General features: G+C 29.7%; 1 long non-coding RNA gene across 1 annotated transcript; it reads right to left on the bottom strand.

Annotated features, from left to right (window-relative positions):
* Positions 1-17,876: 17,876 nt before the first annotated feature.
* Positions 17,877-19,684, bottom strand: LOC131634236 (uncharacterized). Its single transcript, XR_009293510.1, has 3 exons — positions 18,534-19,684; positions 18,361-18,463; positions 17,877-18,245 (listed from the first exon to the last, which is right to left on the bottom strand). It is a non-coding gene; the product is annotated as an uncharacterized LOC131634236 (long non-coding RNA).
* Between the last annotated feature and the right edge of the window lie 2,057 nt (positions 19,685-21,741).

Below are 21,741 nucleotides of genomic sequence, written 5' to 3'. Positions count from 1 at the left end.
AACCCTATTATTTTTATAAATACAAATATGATAATTATTGAGTTGGGTTTTTTTTCTAAGAAAATCTTTTCTTTTTTTTTTTGAGTTGGGTGTGTCATTTATTTAAAACAAGGTGTCGTATCCGTGTCTGCTGCAATTAAATTATTATTTTTTGTTGGACATTGCAAAAATGTGTCATATATGTGTTGTACGCGTGTCGTACGAATATCTGTGTCCGACGCGACGACACGCCTTCTGAATGGCGTGTCGGCGCTTCATAAAATGCAACAAATAGCTTCAACGATTTAGATCTGGAAAAGGTAAAAGATCCAAACTTGTGTGGTTTTTTGTTTTCAAATGCTTCATTATTTTATTTATTCAGCATCACTAACTTCATTTTTAATATTTTCATTTGAGATAGGTTCTAAAATAACGAAAAACTGAGTTATTTGAGCATAAGATGAGCTTCTTCTTCTACCATATTAAAGGATTTGTCAATTTTTGAAATATTCATTTTCCTCCTAGATCTGGATTTTTTGTTGTTACTGGGTTTTTCTACTTCCTATAAATTCAAATTTGGGTTTTTGTTTGATTTGTAGTTTTACTCTCAGCTCTACGTTCGTTTGTTGCAGAAGATTACAAGATTCTCGGATGAAAGGGTAACTTGTGAGAACGGATTAGAGTTTTGATTTTGAAATTTTATTTTTACATTTTGATCAACCAGGTAAATCCTGAAAGAAATCTGTATAGGAAATTTTTGATCTAACAGGTAAAATGATTATACACAATCAATGAGTGTATAGAAAGTGGTTTAAATAATATTAATTTTTTATAATTACTATTTAAATCTGTATAAACTCTATTTTCTACTGTGCATTAAATTTTTTCATATAATTTCTACAGGTGCTATTGAGGTGTCGAAGACAAATGAGTTTTAAATGTTTGCAGATTAGATGCTATGGAAGATTGGATTATTTATACATTTAAGGCTCTATTTTGTATTTTTTTTTATTTAACCAACATATACTTTTGTTTTAAATGACAAATATCTTCTCTTTCTTATTTGATATAAGAGTTTTTCTAACCTATGCAACATTGCATAGGATAAGAAACAATTAATACACTACTTTTTTAAATATAAATTACCATATTAATTATTATTTAGGTTGATCCATTCATTGGGTGGGAGAGAGAAAATATAAAAGATTACTTTTCAAAAGAAAAATAATAAATATGATACTTTATATGAAGGGAAATAATGTATTAATTGTCCTTATCCTATGCAATGTTGCATAGGTTAGAAAAACCCTTAATATAATTGAATAATTATTTTATCAATTGATATTTCTTTTTAACAAGAAAAGAAATTGAATCTATTTATGTCCTATTTCTCATTACATAAAAAATATTTATAGTTATAATTAATACGTATAGTTGTATGATATGATTAGTACTAAAATATCATTCGGATATAAATACATAATATTGACATTTTTATATTTAAAAATAACTTAAATATAGTACTAAGAAATCTATTTCAAGAAAATAATATTAAATACATTTAATTTTATGATTATATATTGGGTCATGCTAACGAGTGCCTCAGGGGCACTCTTTAAGGTTTCCATATAAAGAAAATATTCTCTAAATAAATTAATCAATTCAATTTTCAATGCACTGAATACAAGTTTTTCAATGAAACATGCATTTTTGCTCATTAAAAGAAGTCAATTATTTCTATTTTTAATGTATTAAATACAAGTATATTTAACAAAATATTCCTTTTTCAGACTCTTAACCAGTGCCCCTGGGGCACTCGTTAGCATTTCCCTTATATATTTAATCATACATAAAGTATTAAATGTTAGTAGCTTTAAAATTATTATTACAAGGGTTTTTAATTGGTGTATTAATTGTTTTTTATCCTATGCAATATTACATAGGTTAGAAAAATTCATTAAATTTTATTTATTAAAAGGGAGTAGTAGTATTGAGAATATTTGACTCTGTTTGGTAAGCCATGTTTTCGAGCTTATAGCTTATGTCTTATGTCTTATAAGCTCATATGATAATTTAGACCTGTTTGGTAACGGTCTTTTCATCACGAGCTTATAGCTTATTTTACTAGCTTATAGTTTATTTTTCAGACGCTATTTCAAATAGCGTTTTAGCTTATGTCTTATAGCTTATCATTTTTTCTTCCTTTTTTATCCTTATTATTTTAATTAAAATCCATTTTTAACCCTTATAATTTATTTTAATTTAAAATAAAATAAATATATATTAAATATCTTTTATGTCATTTTACATTTATAAGTTAATTGAACCGCTAATTTTACCAAACACTTCAATTAGCTTATAAGCTATCAATCTCAACCATCCGCTATAAGCTATAAGTCATCAGTCATCAGCCATCAGTCATAAGCTATAAGCTATAAGCTATCAGCTAGCTAATCAGTCAACCGCTATTTTTACCAAACAGACCCAAAATATGTGACGTAATAAAGAAACATACTTGTCTGTACAAGCATAATAAATTATATAGTCCAATTCACATTGGTAAATACAAATCAATTCACTATATAAATAGATTATCTCTCCGAGTATTTTTTTTATTTATTTATAAGGTGTGAAACAGGAATTTATAAAAAATTAAAATGTTTCTCTCAAATCACAAAATTGATCTCCTAACTAATAATAAAATGACACCAAATGAGTAATAACATATTACTTATAATAACTAGATTGATTAAAATGTTTCTCTCAAATCACAAAATTGATCTCCTAACTAATAATAAAATGACACCAAATGACTAATAACATATTACTTATAATAACTAGATTGTGACCCGCGCGTTGCGTGGTTACTAATTATAAAATGTTTTTGTATTTAATTTTTTTTATTTTAAATTTTAGTTTTTGTGAAATAAAAGTTAAAGATTTTAATTATTAAAAAATTTAATATATTATCATCCAAATAAAATATAAAATAATAATCTAAGTACACATAATAAGTTATTTATTTTAAATAGTGTTGATGGTAGAAATTTTTCCAAAAAAAAATTAAATGGTAAAATTTCTTACAACATCGAGAGATTATCATGACCTGTCTTGCAATTATAAATGGTTGATAAAAAAGAGACATTTTAAGGAGAGAGAAAAATTTGTTAATTTAATTTGTTCAAATTTTATGACATTTATTTGCCTTTGATACTCTTAATTTTAGTTGTTATACTCGTATTTCATTTAAGCCAATTTTCATGTCACAACATCTATCTTCATTTCAGTTTAAAAATCTGCAAAACATGTGAATCTTTAACCAACATTCAAAATTGTACCAATATTGAAAATTGTACGTGAACATCAACATATGATTAAAATAGAAATTTATAAAAAATAGAACAATTCTAAGTACAAAAACATTTGACAATTCACTTTCTTCAATTTTTATGGCATTTATTTGCCTGTGATATTCGTTCTTGTCATAAGATCTATCTTCATTTCATTTTACAAATCTGCAAAATATATGAATCTTTAACCAATTTTAAAATTAGGATTGAAATAGAAAATTATAAAAAATAGGGAGATAGAAACATTTGACAATTTACTTTCTTCAATTTTTATGGCATTCATTTTCCTGTGATACTCCTGATATTAGTTGTTATACTCATATTTCATTTTAGCTAATTGTTCTTGCCATAAGAACTATCTTTATCTCATTTTACAAAACTGCAAAACATATGAATCATTAAAAAAAATTAAAAATTAGGATTGAAATACTAAATTATAAAAAATAGATCAATCATATGGTTGAAATATAAAATTATAGTAAACAAAAAGAAAAAATTGAAATTAATCAAAAAAGATAACAAATCATACACACCTCTCATATTTTCCTAAATAATGAATATACATTTTATTTGTTAGGGTGACTTGTGTTTTTTTGTGACAATGGAGAAGATGACTTTGTTCATGTCCTTAATTAGCGTATTGCATTTTGCTGCCATGAATATCTTCCTTTAAATGGGGAGCAATACAATACTATGATTTGACTGAGATATATAAATTGAAAGATAAATAAAGGTTATTATGATTTAGTAACCGAAAATTAATGACTAATTACTATATATTAAAAATAATAATTTTTTTCATTGAATGAGTTATTTACTTTTTAACGTAAAAATTCAGACATTAAATAAAAAATGATTTGATTGAATACTAATAATTGGTGATTACTAATTTTAATTTATTGTTATTATAAAACCAACTTTGAAAATTTGAGGAGTTATCAAATCTATATGAATTCTCATTCTTAAATTTTTTTGTTTATAGAAAATTTTATTTCTAACATAAAACGATTACATTTTTTATGAAACATATAGGAATATGAAAATGTATATGAAAATTTAACATATAAAAAAATTACGTAGTATTTGTATCCATTAAATAAGTAAAAACTATGTCTTTTTAAAAGTTACAAATATATATATTTTTAATTTATTTAATTTCTTATTAATTTAATTTATAAAAAATATTATTTAAGAAATTTTTGTAGTATTTAGGGATGTAAATTAAATACATAAAATTTATTAAATATTTATGTAAATAATTATTTTAAAAAAATGAAATATAAAATAATTTAAAAAACTGTTACATTTTTTATGAAACATATAGGAATATGGAAATTTATATGGAAATCTCACATATAAAGAAAATTATGTAGTATTTGTACCATTAAATTAGTTAAAATTACGTCTTTTTAAAAGTTATGAATATAAGTTTTAATTTATTTAATATCTTATTAATTTAATATATAAAAATATTATTTAAGAAATTTAAGTAGTATTTAGAGATTTAAATATGTAAAATTTAATAAAAATAAACATATAGGAATGTGGAAATTTATATGAAAATCTAACATATAAAGAAAATTATGTAGTATTTGTACCATTAAATTAATTAAAATTACATCTTTTTAAAAGTTATGAATATAAGTTTTAATTTATTTAATCTCTTCTTAATTTAATATATAAAAATATTATTTAAGAAATTTAAGTAGTATTTAGGGATTTAAATATGTAAAATTTAAGAAAAATATATATAGATAATTATTTTAAAAACAATTAAATATAAAATAATTAAAAGGGAGTAATCTATTTAAAATAAACTGAAAGGTAAATATAGAATTGTATAAAATAATTTTTATAATAGTGATAGTTGGATATTATATTATTATTATTATTATTATTATTATTATTATTATTATTATTATTATTATTATTATTATTATTATCATCTTGTATTATTATTATTAGCTAAATACTATATAATTTTTTATAATTTATATCAATATTATTAATAGTGATTTATATTATATTTATTTTTATTCTTGTTATTATTATTATTCTTATAATAATTATAATTATTATTATTATTATTATTATTATTATTGTCAATTACTAATAATTAATATAGTGTCAATATAATGTATTTGATAATTATATATATAATAATAATTTTATTTTCTTTAATTATTATTATGACCTAAATATTATATTATTATATAATATTTATATTATTAATATTAGTGGCTGCTTAATATAATATTATTAATTATTAATAATTAACAAAGTGTCAATATAATATATCTGATCATTATATATATATATATATATATATATATATATATATATATATATATATATATATATATATATATATATATATATATATATATATATATATATATATATATATATATGGGGACGACTCAAGTGAGAAATGAGAACAATGAATCACGACCATTAAATTTTGATTTTGTTGATTTTAATGGACTGGATTGGTTTCTCTTTCTATGATCCTTAATATTTATTTTAAATCAATATAGAAAGAGAAACCAATCCAGTCCATTAAAATCAACAAAATCAAAATTTAATGGTCGTGATTCATTGTTCTCATTTCTCATAATAACCAAGTGTTCTCACTTGAGTCGTCCCCATATATATATATATATATATATATATATATATATATATATATATATATATATATATATATATATTATTAATATTAGTGGCTGCTTAATATAATATTATTAATTATTAATAATTAACAAAGTGTCAATATAATGTATCTGATCATTATATATATATATATATATATATATATATATATATATATATATATATATATATATATATATATATATAATAATTTTATTTTCTTATTATATTATTATATATTATTTATATTATGAGTTAAAAGGTAGTGCACTGACAGTGTAAAACAATTTTATCCAATAGAAAATTATAAATATGCCATATCATTAAGTTTTTTTTAAATAAAAAAATAGTTTAATTGAATACATGGCTGGTGATTGGTGGTCATTATAAATATGTCATATCATTAGTGGCTGCTTAATATTATATTATTATTATATGTTTATTATTATTTATTTATTATTATTATTTATTTATTATTATTATTTATTTATTTTTAATGTGGGGTCAAATTAGTAAATGTCATAGGATTTTTACCAAGATTTTTTTATATGAAATTTTTCATTAGTAAATGTCATATTAGGATTTTTTTACCAAGATTTGCTATCATGATGACACGTGTCTAGGGTTGCTATCGTGATAACCTTGAATTTATATATATTTTATATTTATATTATATATATTAAGATACCATTTACATGTGTCGCTGACTCTTATGTTCAATGACAGATTTGTCTTTACTGCATTTTCAAAGTTTTACCTAATCTCAACTCAGCATATTAAAAATAATGTATTAAATTGACTTATTTTTATTGATAAAATCGTTATAAACGTTGTGGAATCATTTTGGCTCAATGATGCATTTTTTTAAAAGATTTACTTTGTTTCAGATTATGCGCGATTTCCTAAGACTTAATCATATTTTTTGTCGACTCTACGTTATTTGCTTTGGATTTGTTTGGAAACTCTAATAAGTCTTCTAACCAAATTGACTATTATATAAAAAGATTGTTTTTCTAATGGTGAGAGATATAAAATAAGGATCAAAAGTTAAATTTTTTAATTATAATAGAAGAGTTTTTGAATAATTTTTTTTTAAAGTGATAAAAAGTGAAAATACTTAATTTTAGAGAGACTTTAAACATATTAAATATTTAATGCTATAAAATAAACACAATCTTAGTTATTGAATATCGATGTTAGCTTATTAAGAAATAAGATGTCTCTTATGTTTGTGTAAAACTTTATTGTATGTTTGTAATCATCTTATTATTGATGCTATATTTAATTATTTATTAATTAATTGAGATCATATTGTCTCACACGTTATCTATTATTTTATTTAATTATTCGTTTATTTAACGATTATCTATTATTATTTTATTTAATTATTCATCTATTTAACGACCATTTGTTAATATAGATTTCGATTTACCCCTTTAAGAGTAAAGATGTTATTTTGAGTGTGTTCAAAAAAATTCAAGAGTTTGATTGACCGTGAAGATTGATAGTAGTGATATAGTTGATGAAATTATAAATAATTAGCCACTTGAATCATGAAGGGGAGCCCATATTAACTATAAAGAAAATTAAATTCATAATAATAGGAATGACCTTCATCAATTTATTCATGTATTTTTGTGAAGAAGGATTTGTAATTCCTAATTATAGAATATGTCGGAATATTTCATATTTAAATATAATTTAATTATTATATTTGAATAATTATTATTATTATTATTATTATTATTATATATATATATATATATATATATATATATATTAAGGGTTAAATATTTTATTGGTCCTTATAAATACAGTTATTTTCAATTTTAGTTCCTCTAAAATTTTCTTTCACAGGGTGTAGTTGTAATGGTGAGAATTTTAGATGGTTAACAACCCCCATCCAAAAGTCAATGAAAGTGAGCCTAAACTCTATCCTCAAGAATAGAAACTCATGTAATGAAATAACAGATCTGACATATCGATTGTACTATCCTTTGCAACCTTTAGGGGGAACACCCCTCAATATGAGAAAAGACCTACATCAATTTAGGAACTGTCCTAATTTTGCTCATCAGGAAAAATGGAAGACGTCCCCAATGTTCCTTAATCTACTCAAAGGAATTGGTTTGCATCCTATAGAATATCTCCATTTCATTGGCCCATCCATACCATTTTAACACCACTCTCAACTGATAAAAAATAACGACCATGAGTAAGGGCACGCGACTACGATTCTATCCACCACCTAAATTTCGTATCTGTTTGGTCACCTCCAAAAGTGCACTTATATGCCATAATATAGGGTTGAGCCTTCAACTGATTCCTGAAGTCATCCACATATTATGGGTTTAGCATGTCCAAGGTTGGGAAACCTAACACTCGGGTGGCCTCTGTGATTTCTATTTTGGTGGAGGCATCTTCCCCTCTACATCAGTGTCACTCTCTGGGTTCCTAACCTCTAAGACCTCTCACTCCGGGTATTTCAATTTTGGGTTCCTATTTCAAATAAACCCACTAATTTCTACAAAATTTACTCCTCGATGCTTAACCTCGCCAGACAACACTTCTAAACTTACTAGATTATCACTTCTACAATAATTCAAGAAGACGCGTCACTAGGTTCATCCATACTAGATTATCAATTCTACAATTGGTAAACTCATGTTTCCTATATAAAATGATAAAAAAAGATTGTTACCTAGAAATGCTTGTAGATTTCGAAGAATGAAGAGGCAAAATCACTAGAGTCTTAGAAAGTATTTTGTAATAGATATGGGATCGAAGAACACACAAGGTTGTAGGAATTCAAAAATTGTGAGGGAGATAAAGAGATTAATACTTTAAAGAAAATAAAGTGAAATGAGCAATTGATTAATTCTTTCGATATATAAGAAACTAGTGGCATAAGGATATTCAGACGAGAATAAAGGAAATATTGAAAGGCACGAAACTTACCAAATTTGACCTCGGCTCCATAATAATATTTGAGTACACTAACAACTGTAAGGGTTTTGTCTCCCCACACTAGATGCATAAGCTTACGTGGAAGTCCTCCCAAGTAAAGATTCAGTGACAAGACAAATATTTAATGTGTGTGTTTCCAAGGATACCAACTCCCACTTAAATTATCACTGGTCTATCCCCTTGCATAGAGAACTCTTCCAACAATCATGACACTTAAGAACAATACTCCCTTGAGGTTAGTCTCGACAATCCCACAACAACAATCCTAGCTTTGTGTCCGATAGAAAAAACCTTGGGGCAACAGTTCTAGGCCGGTCAAACAACACAATAAGATTGGTCCAATTCAAAGCTCCGCCCATTCAAGCCTACAAACATGTGTACTCTCTATAGGGAGTACCATAATGAAGCGAGACTGGTCTCATCTCAACAATTGAAATCTATCCAACGGTCTCCGCATAGGGCTTCACGTTTATCGCAAGAAGTTCTATTTGACACTCTTATATATGTGTGAATATGTTTCACACCAAGGTACAACTTACTAGACACTTGTAAGTTCCTCCTCTTTAACTTCACGAACTTGAACATTAGAGTGTTAAGCTCGCAGGTACCTCCACCGTCCTGTTGGAGATCTTTCACGATGAATTTCATTGACTTATTATCGATTTTATATTCTAATCTAAAAAAATCTCTTTATTTTATTATATTATGATTGTGATTATTTTGGTATAGAGTTTGATAATATTATTTCCTTGAATCTATATCATTATTGACAATTTTTTGTTCAATGTCTTTTGATTTATGAATAAAAAAATTTTATGATGTTGTATTATTATATTTAAATATAAGGATTCACATTGGAGTTTTCATATTTGGTATATAAGAAATCACATTGAGGGTTTATATTTATATTTACTATCATTATTGAGACATAAGTAATGTTTTGTTCCATATCTTTTGAGATTTGAATACAAATTTTTTATGATATTACATTATTATATTTAAATATAAGGATTCACATCGGAGTGTTCATATTTATATATAAGAAAACATGCACATTGGTGTGTTTATATTTATATTTATTTACAATATGACTGAAAAGAAACATATATTGTGGGTGCAGTTACCGTGCATAGATAAAAATCTATGCACTATGCATAGATTATTATGGACTCTTGAATCATTGGATCAAATTTTAGACATCAATTGTTATTACTCAATACTCACCACTCAATACTCAATAGTCAATACTCAATACTGGATTAAAAACATGATCCAATGACATATGTAGGCTTATGCATGGTGCATAAGTAAAATCCTTATGCATATTAGCCAAAGCCATATATTGTTGTGACTATCTACCAACCAGATGTCTTTTTGTCGCAGGAGATATTTTTGAGATATTTAAAAGTAGAACGTTAGCTGTGCCAAAGATAATCATTAAAGAAATTTCTTGGCCACTTCCGGTGAATTTACCAAAATACCCCTAGTTTCGGAAGTTCATTTCCGAAAACGTACTTTTATTGAGAAAAAAAAGGTGTTTTCGGAAATGCACTTCCGAAAACACGTAAAAAAGGTGTTTTTCGGAGATGCATTTCTGAAAACACCCCTTTTTGAGTTTTCGGAGATGCATTTCCGAAAACATCCTTTTTGGGAGAGGGGGTGTTTTCGGAGATGCATATCCGAAATATTCCAAGACCAAATTGGTCTTGGAATATTTCGGATATACACTTCCGAAAGAATTCAATAATTATTAAAAAATTAAAATCAAGGTGAATCAATACAATTAATAGGTATAAAATGAAAGTGAATCAATAAAATGAAGGTGAATCAATAAAATCAAGGTGAATCAAAATTTCCTAAACAATTTTAAAGTTAAAAGTTATTTTACTAACTTATATAAATCAAAAACATCTTAATTTCATAATTAAATTTTGAATTATAAAAATCAAATATAAAATTTATTCATTAAATAAAATTAAGACAAAACCTTTTTTTAATTTTTTTAAACTAAACAAAAAATTATAACTCATTTTTAATTATGAATCAGAATAGAAATATATAAATATATAATTATAATTATTAATTTTGTAAGTGAAATATATAAATGTATAATATATAAATATATAATAATTATTATATAAATATATAAATATATAAATATATAAATATATAATATTTTTTATAAATATATAATAATTATTATAACTATTATATAAATATATAGATTAAAACACTCATTTTTTTAATTTTTTTTATAAATATATAACAATTATTATAAATATATAAATAAAAAATTATAACTTATTTTGTAAGTGGAATTATTTTAACTTTTTAATTAAAATTATTTTAAATTTTAAAATATATATCAGGATAGAAATATATAATAACTATTATTCATAACTCATAAATTATATCAAAATATATAATTATTATTATTCATTACTCATAAATTATATCAAATGTATAATATGTGAATTAATTAATATCCTAAAATTAATTTTTGCGATTTTTTTAGATTTTTTTGTTGTTTCGGAGATGCATCTCCGAATTAGTCAAAATCTTAATTTTTGAGATTTTTTCGAAAATGCACTTCCGAAGCCTGGAAAAATTTAAAAAAAAAATATTTCGGAAATGCATTTCCGAAGCGGGATAAAATGGGGTTTTCGCAGAGGGTGACCCCCATAGGGGAGGTGGGTAAAGAAATTTTCATCATTAAAGGTTAGAAATGGCATATCATATAATACTGATTTACCAGTCCAATAATAGGACAATGACCCATATTGGTCATATTTTAATTGATAACAAATAAAATAATCGTGCTTACGCGCAACTGCGAGGGATACACAATTAGAATAAAGTATTTATTAAATACATAACCAATAAATTATTAAAATGTAATTAAAATATAATTATTTAATAATTAAAAATAACCAAAAATCATTGAAATTGAATGAATATTTTATATATTACAACTTAATAATAACAAAATAAAATCATTTTCAAATATTTATTAAAAACAATTTTATTAAATTTATAAGTGACACAAACTTTCTTGTATAAGTATGTTTTGTATTTATATATTGTAACACCTATTTATGTAATTATTATTTGAATTTTATAAATATAATAATTAAATATATTAATAACATAAATTTTAGTATAAACACATTTAATAAATTGAAAACTAATATATTTTTTTGTATATTTGTGTATTTTACTATGCTTGTAATAATTACACAAACACGGTAAAATATAATTTCAGCAGTATAATACGACAAACTATGGAAATTACATTACCATTCATTCACTAAAACTAACAAAAAAAATTAGAGTCAGATACTAATGGATACTAATGTTTAAAATTTTTTAATCTCCAGTTAAAATCTTCGTGGGTAATATTTTTGATAGGAAGTTCCGCAGGTAATTCCGCAGCTAAATCCGTAGGAAATAATCCGCAGATAAATCCACAGTAAATTTAAATCGACAGGTTCCGCAGGTACTTTCTATCTCAAATTAAATAATTTTTTATTTTAATAAACTTTTGAAACATTATAAATTATATATTAAGATAACTATAATATAAAATAAAATTATAATTTAAAATGTTTGCAATTTAAATAAGACATTCAAATTCATAGAACAACAAGTTAGCATAAAATCTCCTACAAAGTTGTTAACAAGTACTTACATAGTCACATTTGTATGAGCACTTGTCAACCAAGTTAAAAAGATAAAACAATCCAAATTACAACCAAGTTAAAAAGATAAAACAATCCAAATTACAACCAAGTCAAAAAGAAAAAAAAGTACAAATCAAAATTCATTACTGAGGTCTTCTTCATTTGATTCATCGACGCCATCTTCATTTGTGTGATCACTTTCATTAGTGGGTTGTGGTGGATGCGAAGAAGACCCAACAAATCCTAAATGTTGTGAATTCAATGCCAAGAACAAAGTATAAAACAAGGAAGAAGAGGAACACAAGAATTGGTTATAACTGCTATTCTTTTACTTTCTCTTAAAACAAGATTACAAGTTTACAAGAATAACAAATAACCTCTCTCACCCTAAATTAGGATTTGCAGCTTAGCAATGATGAGAGACTAGTATGCTATTTATAATAAGACCTAACATACCAACTAATGGGCTTTTTCAGCAAGGCCCATTACACAAGCCAACTTAATAAACAAGCTAACTTAACAAATTAGGGTTTAAACACTAAAACCTAATTTAACATGCTAACAACTCTAGCATCTTCGACATCTGCATGCTAGACCCATCTTCGACTACAGCATGCACACTTCGACACCAGCATGTGAACAATCCTTCGACTTCATGCTTAACTCTGTCGAACTGTCGAACCAAGAAGCTACCCTTCGACAATACTAGAGTTCGATCCAATATCTCACAAATCTCCACCTTGGACCTAACTCTACAACGTCAAGGAACAAACTAGCTTTCTTCATGCAGCTTTATCAACTGCATACAGTGGAAAAACTTGCAACTCGGCAATGTCTTGGTGATCATATCAGCAGCATTGTCTTCAGTCGAAACCTTCAGCACTTGGACTTCTCCACGCTCGATTACTCCTCTGACGAAATGCAGCCTCACATCAATGTGCTTAGTTCGCTCATGATAGGCTGAATTCTTCGACAGGTGTATTGCACTTTGACTATCACATTTAACAGTGATACCTCGACCTTGAAGTTTCAGCTCCTTCGCAAAACCTTCAAGCCACAATGCTTCTTTCACAGCTTCAGTTAGGGCAATATACTCCGCTTCAGTGGTTGATAGAGCAACAACCTTCTGAAGTGTTGCTTTCCAGCTAATTGCAGTGCCAAACATAGTGAAAACATATCCAGAAATAGATTTTCTAGAATCCATACAACCTGCATAATCAGAGTCGACATATCCTTCTATTACTGCTTTACTATCTTCACCCAAGGCTCCACCATAAATTAGGACTCTTTTCAGAGACCCATTTATGTACCTTAAAATCCACTTCAATGCTTGCCAGTGAGCCTTTCCAGGATTCGCCATGTACCTGCTTACAAGACTGACTGCGTAAGCTATGTCGGGTCTAGTACAGACCATAGCATACATCAAAGAGCCGACTATATTAGCATATGGGATGCTATTCATATAGACTCTTTCGACATCAGTACTAGGACACTGATCAATACTCAGCTTGAATTGAGGGTTTGTTGGAGTCACAACTGGCTTCGAATTCGACATACCATACTTTTCAAGAATCTTCCGTAGATATGCCTCTTGAGATAAGCATATCTTCGACTTCTTTCTATTTCTCCGAATGTCAATTCCAAGAATCCTGGAAGCAGCTCCCAGATCCTTCATATCGAACTCCTTATTGAGTTCAGCCTTCAACCTCATCACATCTTCAACACTGTTGCTTGCTATGAGAATATCATCCACATAAAGCAACAAAATAACAAATGAATTACCAGGTCGAAATCTGAAGTAAACGCAGTGGTCGAACTGACTTCTAATGAAACTTATGCGTGCCATGAACTTGTCGAATCTCTTATTCCACTGTCGAGGAGATTGTTTCAGCCCATACAAAGATCTCTTTAACTTGCACACATAATCTTCCTTCCCCTTTTCGACATACCCTTCAGGTTGCCTCATCAGGATCGTTTCATCTAGATCACCATACAAGAACGCAGTCTTCACATCCATCTGTTCCAGTTCAAGATCGAACTGTGCTACCATGGCAAGCAACATTCGAATGGACCTATGCTTCACAACAGGAGAAAACACATCATTGAAGTCGACACCTTCTTTCTGAGTGAAACCCCTTGCAACTAACCTTGCCTTGTATCTTTTCGACGTCACTCCTTCAATTCCTTCCTTAACTTTGAAAATCCATTTACAGCTGACTAACCTTGCCCCATCAGGTTTCTTGATCAGTTCCCAAGTATGATTATCATGAAGAGATTTCATCTCATCATCCATGGCCTTCAGCCATTCAGTCTTATTTCGACTCCTCATAACTTCCTTATAGTCTCTAGGTTCTTCGTCTAGAACCTCACTTGCAGAGATTAAGGCATAAGCTATAAGATCTGCATATCCAAGTCTTTGAGGTGGCTTGATGACTCTTCTCGACCTATCTCTCGACAATAGGTAGTCATCGTCAGTTTCCTCAACTTCAGCATCTTCTGCTTCTTCTTCGACTTCATCTGGGATATGCAATTCAGCATCAACATGCTCCACCTCAACAGGAATCTCTACCTGTTCCAGCTCTTCGTCAGATGTTTCTGTACTTCTACCAACATCATCAGTTTTCTTAAAAGCCATTTCAGCTTCATTGAAAACTACATCTCGACTGGTGATACACCTCCTGTGACCTGGCTCTAGGCACCATAGCCTATAAGCTTTGACTCCTTTAGGGTATCCCATGAACATGCATTTCAGAGCTCTAGGTTCGACCTTGTCTTGCCTAATGTGAGCATAGGCTATGCAGCCAAATACTATCAGTTTGTCGAGATCTGGTGGATGTCCCGACCAAACTTCTTCAGGTGTCTTCATATCTAACGCTGTCGAAGGACATCTGTTTATCAGATATGTTGCTGTCGAAACAGCCTCAGCCCAGAACACCTTCTTTAAACCGGCACTAGTCAACATGCATCTGACTCTCTCCAAAATAGTTCGATTAAACCTTTCAGCCAAACCATTTTGCTGTGGAGTACTTGCAGTAGTTCTATGCCTTGCAATACCAGAGGCAGCACAAAAACTGTCGAATGCCTCATTGCAAAATTCAAGGCCATTGTCGGTTCTCAACCTCTTGACTTTTCTGCCAGTCTGATTTTCAACCAGAGTCTTCCAACTTTTGAAATTCTCAAAAGTTTCATCCTTAGTCTTCTGGATGAATACCCATAATTTTCTGGAATAATCATCTACTATGGATAGAAAATACCTTGCTCCTGAATGTGATGGACACCTTGCAGGCCCCCAAAGATCAGCATGGATGTAATCAAGGGATCCATGTGTTCTTTGTTTGCCTTTGTTGAACTTCACTCTGCAAGATTTTCCAAGTACACAGGGTTCACAAAACTTCAGCTTTTCGATTTTGTCTCCACCAAGCAGATTTTGTTTCCCTAATTCGACCAGACCCCTTTCACTGACATGGCCCAATCTCATGTGCCAGATTTCTGTTTTCGACAAAGGTTTCGTGGATGCAATATTTGTCGAACCACTTACAACTTCAGCCTCAAGGGTATACAAGCCTTGTTTCTTCACGCCTCTCAAGACTTCCTTCGAACCCTTCATGAATCTTAGGATACTTTTCTCTCCTTGGAAAACATATCCTTTCTTGTCGAATTCACCAAGAGAAATCAGATTTCTCTTCAAATCAGGAACATACCTGACTTCAGTCAACAACCTTATTGACTCATCATGGAGCTTGAATCTCACAGATCCAACACCTGCAATCTTGCAAGCCTTGTTGTTTCCCAGCAATACTGATCCACCATCTTGATCACATAATTCCTCGAACAAGTCTTTGTTTGGAGTCATGTGCCAAGTGCAACCTGAATCCATAATCCACTCCTTCTTAGAGTCACTGCTTGAAACCACAAGAACATCAGATGATTCGAAATCATCTTGAACAATGGCAGTGTTGCCATTATCCTTACCTCCATGATATTTCAAGCGTTCAGGGCACACCTTTCTTGTGTGACCCTCCTTCTTACAATGGTAGCATCGAATGCCAGATGCTTCGCCACTGTAAGTCTTCGACTGGCTTTTGCCTTTCTTCTTGTCGAACTTACCATCCTTTCGTAAGAGTTTTCCTTTAACGGCCAAACCTTCGCCAACAGTCGAAGGTTTATGCTCCTTTCGTTCATTCAAGTCCTTAGAGTACAAGGCTGATTGAACTTCTTCAAACGTCAGGGACTCCCTTCCATACAAGAGAGTTTCTTTGAAGTTAGCATGTGATCGAGGCAAAGAACACAATAGTAACAGCGCTTGATCTTCATCATCGATCTTCACATCAATATTTTCAAGATCAAGAATCAGTTTGTTGAACATATCCAACTGCTCAGCCAATACTTTGTCTTCAATCATCTTGAATGAATACAAAGCTTGCTTCAGGTAGAGTCGATTTACCAGCGATTTGGTCATATACAAACTTTCAAGTTTCACCCATAACCCTGATGCCGTCATCTCCTTTGATACCTGCCGGAGAACCTTATCACCAAGGCTCAACAGAATTGCGCTGTGTGCTTTCTCGATCATATTCGTCTTCTCCGCTGCCGTCAATTCTGCATTCATGGCTGCCTCTCCCTTCAACGCTTCCAAACAACCCTGCTGAACCAGTAGGGCTTTCATCTTCAAGCGCCACAGACCGAAATCATTCACTCCGGTGAACTTTTCAATCTCATACTTTGTTGAAGGCATCTTCTCCACGCTCACCGCACCAATTTGTTGTGAATTCAATGCCAAGAACAAAGTATAAAACAAGGAAGAAGAGGAACACAAGAATTGGTTATAACTGCTATTCTTTTACTTTCTCTTAAAACAAGATTACAAGTTTACAAGAATAACAAATAACCTCTCTCACCCTAAATTAGGATTTGCAGCTTAGCAATGATGAGAGACTAGTATGCTATTTATAATAAGACCTAACATACCAACTAATGGGCTTTTTCAGCAAGGCCCATTACACAAGCCAACTTAATAAACAAGCTAACTTAACAAATTAGGGTTTAAACACTAAAACCTAATTTAACATGCTAACAACTCTAGCATCTTCGACATCTGCATGCTAGACCCATCTTCGACTACAGCATGCACACTTCGACACCAGCATGTGAACAATCCTTCGACTTCATGCTTAACTCTGTCGAACTGTCGAACCAAGAAGCTACCCTTCGACAATACTAGAGTTCGATCCAATATCTCACACTAAATGATTCATTAAAAATGAAATTTTATTATTCGATTCGACCATCTCTTTTATTGTCGATGCAATTGTTGCCCCATCCCCAGCTTTTCTTCTTCTTGTCTTTGCAACGGTGCATTTAAAGCATGGACTTGACTTCTCAAAACATCAAGCTCTTGAGAGTCGCTTGAAAGACTTGAGGTTTTCTTTGATACTGAAACCAAAGTCTTAGAAGCGGTTCCAAGACCAAATACCCTCCCTTTCTTCTTTCCAACCGACTCTACCCATATATCCAAATCAGGTGGCATTTCAATAGTTGGTTGACTATCAGCTTCGTCCTCTCTTAGAATAGTTGGATTCTGAGAAGAAATCTCCAACTTTTTTGGTTCAAACTTATCCTAAAAGAAAATTGAAAAAATAGTAAGGAATTAAATTCAATAAAAGTGATAATTTCCAAAAGACTTGTGTGCAGATTTGAAATTCAATCAAATTAACACTTTCTGAAATACTTACATATGCAGATTCAACATGAACTTGTACACAACTTTGACCCTTTTTTCCGATGTGTGCGAAAATAGAACTCGGTCAATGATGGATCTGCACCCTTTTCCTTTCTCTACAAATTACAAAAGAATAGTGTCATTTATTATATTTAAGAAATATAATGAAAAAAATATAATATATACCATCCTTTTCCAATGCAAACAATGAGGAATAGACCCTCCATTGTGAAGAGATGTGCCATCCATAGAAGACCGGTTTCTTTTATTCGTTTCAGATGCTTTTTTGAACTTTAACGAATTCCAATGTACCGATAATTGCTGCCACACATCATCTCCCATCCAACCCGGTCTGTACTCCAAGTCTTTGCGAACATCTTGTAGTAGCCGAGACATCTTAGCGGCACCTCTTCTTTCAAAGTTACATCACACCGTAACTTTGTGTTCTGGTGGCCATGTAAACTTTTTTTGTATTAAAAAAACCATGTTATACATCCTTCAAATATACATCCTTCGCTTACGCTTACCCATAATACATGTTTTGTATCGAGGCTCATTGCAAAATTTGCATTCCTTTAAATTTATGTCCTCTTTGTAATACAACATACACCCACCAATGCAACAATCTATCTTTATCCTTGATAAACTAAGTCCATCCACAAGTTTTTTTGTTTCCCTAAATTTAGAGGGAATTACATTCTTTGGGTGGCTTGATTCCTTCATAAACTTCACCATATCATCGAAACATGCCAGTGACATGTTGTGTTTAGATTTTAAACTCAACATCTTACTAGCAGCAGATAACTCTGTTGTGTTTTTACATCCCGACCACAATGGTTGCTGAGTTGAATTCAACATGTCATAAAAAAATTTGCTTCCATGTTTGAAGGTTCCTCTTCATGTTGTACAAAATGTTGCTCGCGATTAAAACCAACAGCATCAAACACCATGTCTTGGTATCTATGAACATGTTCATAACTCCACTATTGACTACTACTACAAGGTGCTACCATATCTATATCATCATTGTCACTATCATTGATGTGAGGAATTATATCTCCATGGCATGTCCAATTCCAATATTCCGGTGTAAACCCATGTTGATGAATATGACTGTTTGCTTCATCCGGGCTGAGGTGGTCCTTGTTTTTGCACTTTTTACATGGATATCTTATTACACCATCCTTCAAATACTCCTTTTGTTGACAAGCAAAGGTTATAAACTCTTCAACTCCTTTTAAAAATTCATATGTATGTCCGCTCCGGCCAGGGAGAAGCCTACTATACATCCATGTTTGATGCACAGGAATTTCCATTTCCATTGTAGCTCCTAAATAAGTTACTGCCAGAGGAAAATAAGATTGAATAAAAGTGAATTCTTAAGGTTTATTCTTAAGTTACTATTGATGTCTACAAGTAATCTATGGATTCCTAACTTCCTAACAAGGAAGAAAGTTCTGTTTTGATAGAAGAAAGAATGGGAAAATGTTCCGATAATCATTGACAGCGTGAATGCGTCGATTCTTGACTGCAGTCAATCATTATCTGATCAATAATTAATAGAAAAGGAAGCGGACACAGGCAAGTAAGCAAGTATTTGTAGCTGATGTATTGGGAGTTTATATGCACAGTTGCTCATACCAGTGTATTGTATATTATATAAAGTTCAAAAATATACAATACAATAGTGCTATACATGACATGGGATATGCAATTAAAGCCATTCTCAAAAAATTGCTCTGAAACAAAATGACATGAACATACAAATTGTAGAAGGGAAACCAATTGTATCATGCATTATAACCTATCTTAATTTGTTTTGTTGGATTTCCATAATTCATTACTAATTTCACTCATACATAAGTAGTAATAAGCAAGAAATTACATAATTCGAAATAAAACCTAATAATTCATACAAAAAAACGGCGTCGCCAAACAGACATACATGAAAGTAAAAAAATAAAAGTTAGGGTTTAGACGGATCCGGAAGAGGAGGGTTTAAGGAATGAGGTTACCTGCAAACCAGCATGAGAAGAACGAGAAATTGATTTCTTCTTATCTTTATCTTTGTCCTTGTCTCTGTTTGTTGTTATCAAACCTTTTACTCCTTTCTTTGACATTTTTTGAAATGAACAAGCAAGCAAATATTGTTGAGTGGACATATCAGATTTGCCAAATGAAATAAAGAGGGCATCAGTGACTTATATTCAGGATAATATGAGTCTTGTGTGAATTTGTAACATAATCTTAAATATAAGTTAACCTCCAAGATAAATTGCTATTATACTCAAGTCAAAAACCGATCTTGCCAGCTAACAAATGAGATTTAAAATGATTACATTTATCAGCTGAATTTGATAAGAAATATAGTAAATTGAATACAGAGTAAAAAACAAAGAAACAAGTGGAGTCACTGTCATTGAAAAATACTAGATTTTGTTACTGGATAAAAAACATATGGCAAAATAAACTAATAGTCTCAAGAGCACCATGACATGTATAAACCATGAAATCAAACCAAGGCAGCCATATGTTTTATTCCCAAGTCAGCAGCATATACAATCAAGTTCATATCAAGGGAATACTTATTCAATCCAAACACCATAATAGCGGTTTTACCAATTTTTCTGCGACTTTTGGACCTTCTATTGAACAAGCACCATGAAGCCCTATACAATCATAACAGATAGTTCAGATTTAATGTTCAGAATTAACACCATCCTAACCAACATTCCCCAACTAACTTCTAACCGATTTTTATTTTAATCTCTAACTAATTGGTACTATAACTCATATCCCATAACAGAAAAACATTGCATCCTAACTTCTCTTCAAAGAACCAAATTATTTTAAATGTAGGATCGATAGTATATTAACCATTAACCCATTAGTTCTGTACTATCTAGGATTCAAAACCTACATGGCTCATATACAATTAAGGTTTTTTTATTATATTTGACCTTATTGAAGGAAAACAAATCAATTTGCAATGTTGAAATACCATAATAACACACTTCATTCACTCAATGCATTGCAGTGGAAAATTAACAAAGATGATTGAATAAGAATTAAACTAAGAGTATAGTTAGAAAAAGATGAATAGAAAAAGGCATCTAAATCAGTTGACGAAACTTGTTTTGAGCTAAATGTTACATAAAATCAGCTGTTGAATTTGCTGACATACAACATTGACAAAGAATTGGCAGTTGCAGACAAAGATGAACAGAAAAAGGCATCTAAATCAGTTGAAGAATCCATTCAATTCTCACCGTAAGCCTAATCGATAAACTCTTTTCGGCTTATTTTCATAATTTCTCCAAAATAACTTATGAAAAGTAGCTTATGGTTTATATGTAAATTAATTTGAATTTATTTTATCTTTTGTTATTATATT

The sequence above is a fragment of the Vicia villosa genome, unplaced genomic scaffold, assembly GCF_029867415.1.
Source record: "Vicia villosa cultivar HV-30 ecotype Madison, WI unplaced genomic scaffold, Vvil1.0 ctg.001262F_1_1, whole genome shotgun sequence".
Lineage (NCBI taxonomy): Eukaryota > Viridiplantae > Streptophyta > Magnoliopsida > Fabales > Fabaceae > Vicia > Vicia villosa.
This window is presented reverse-complemented; position numbering and strand designations above follow the sequence as displayed.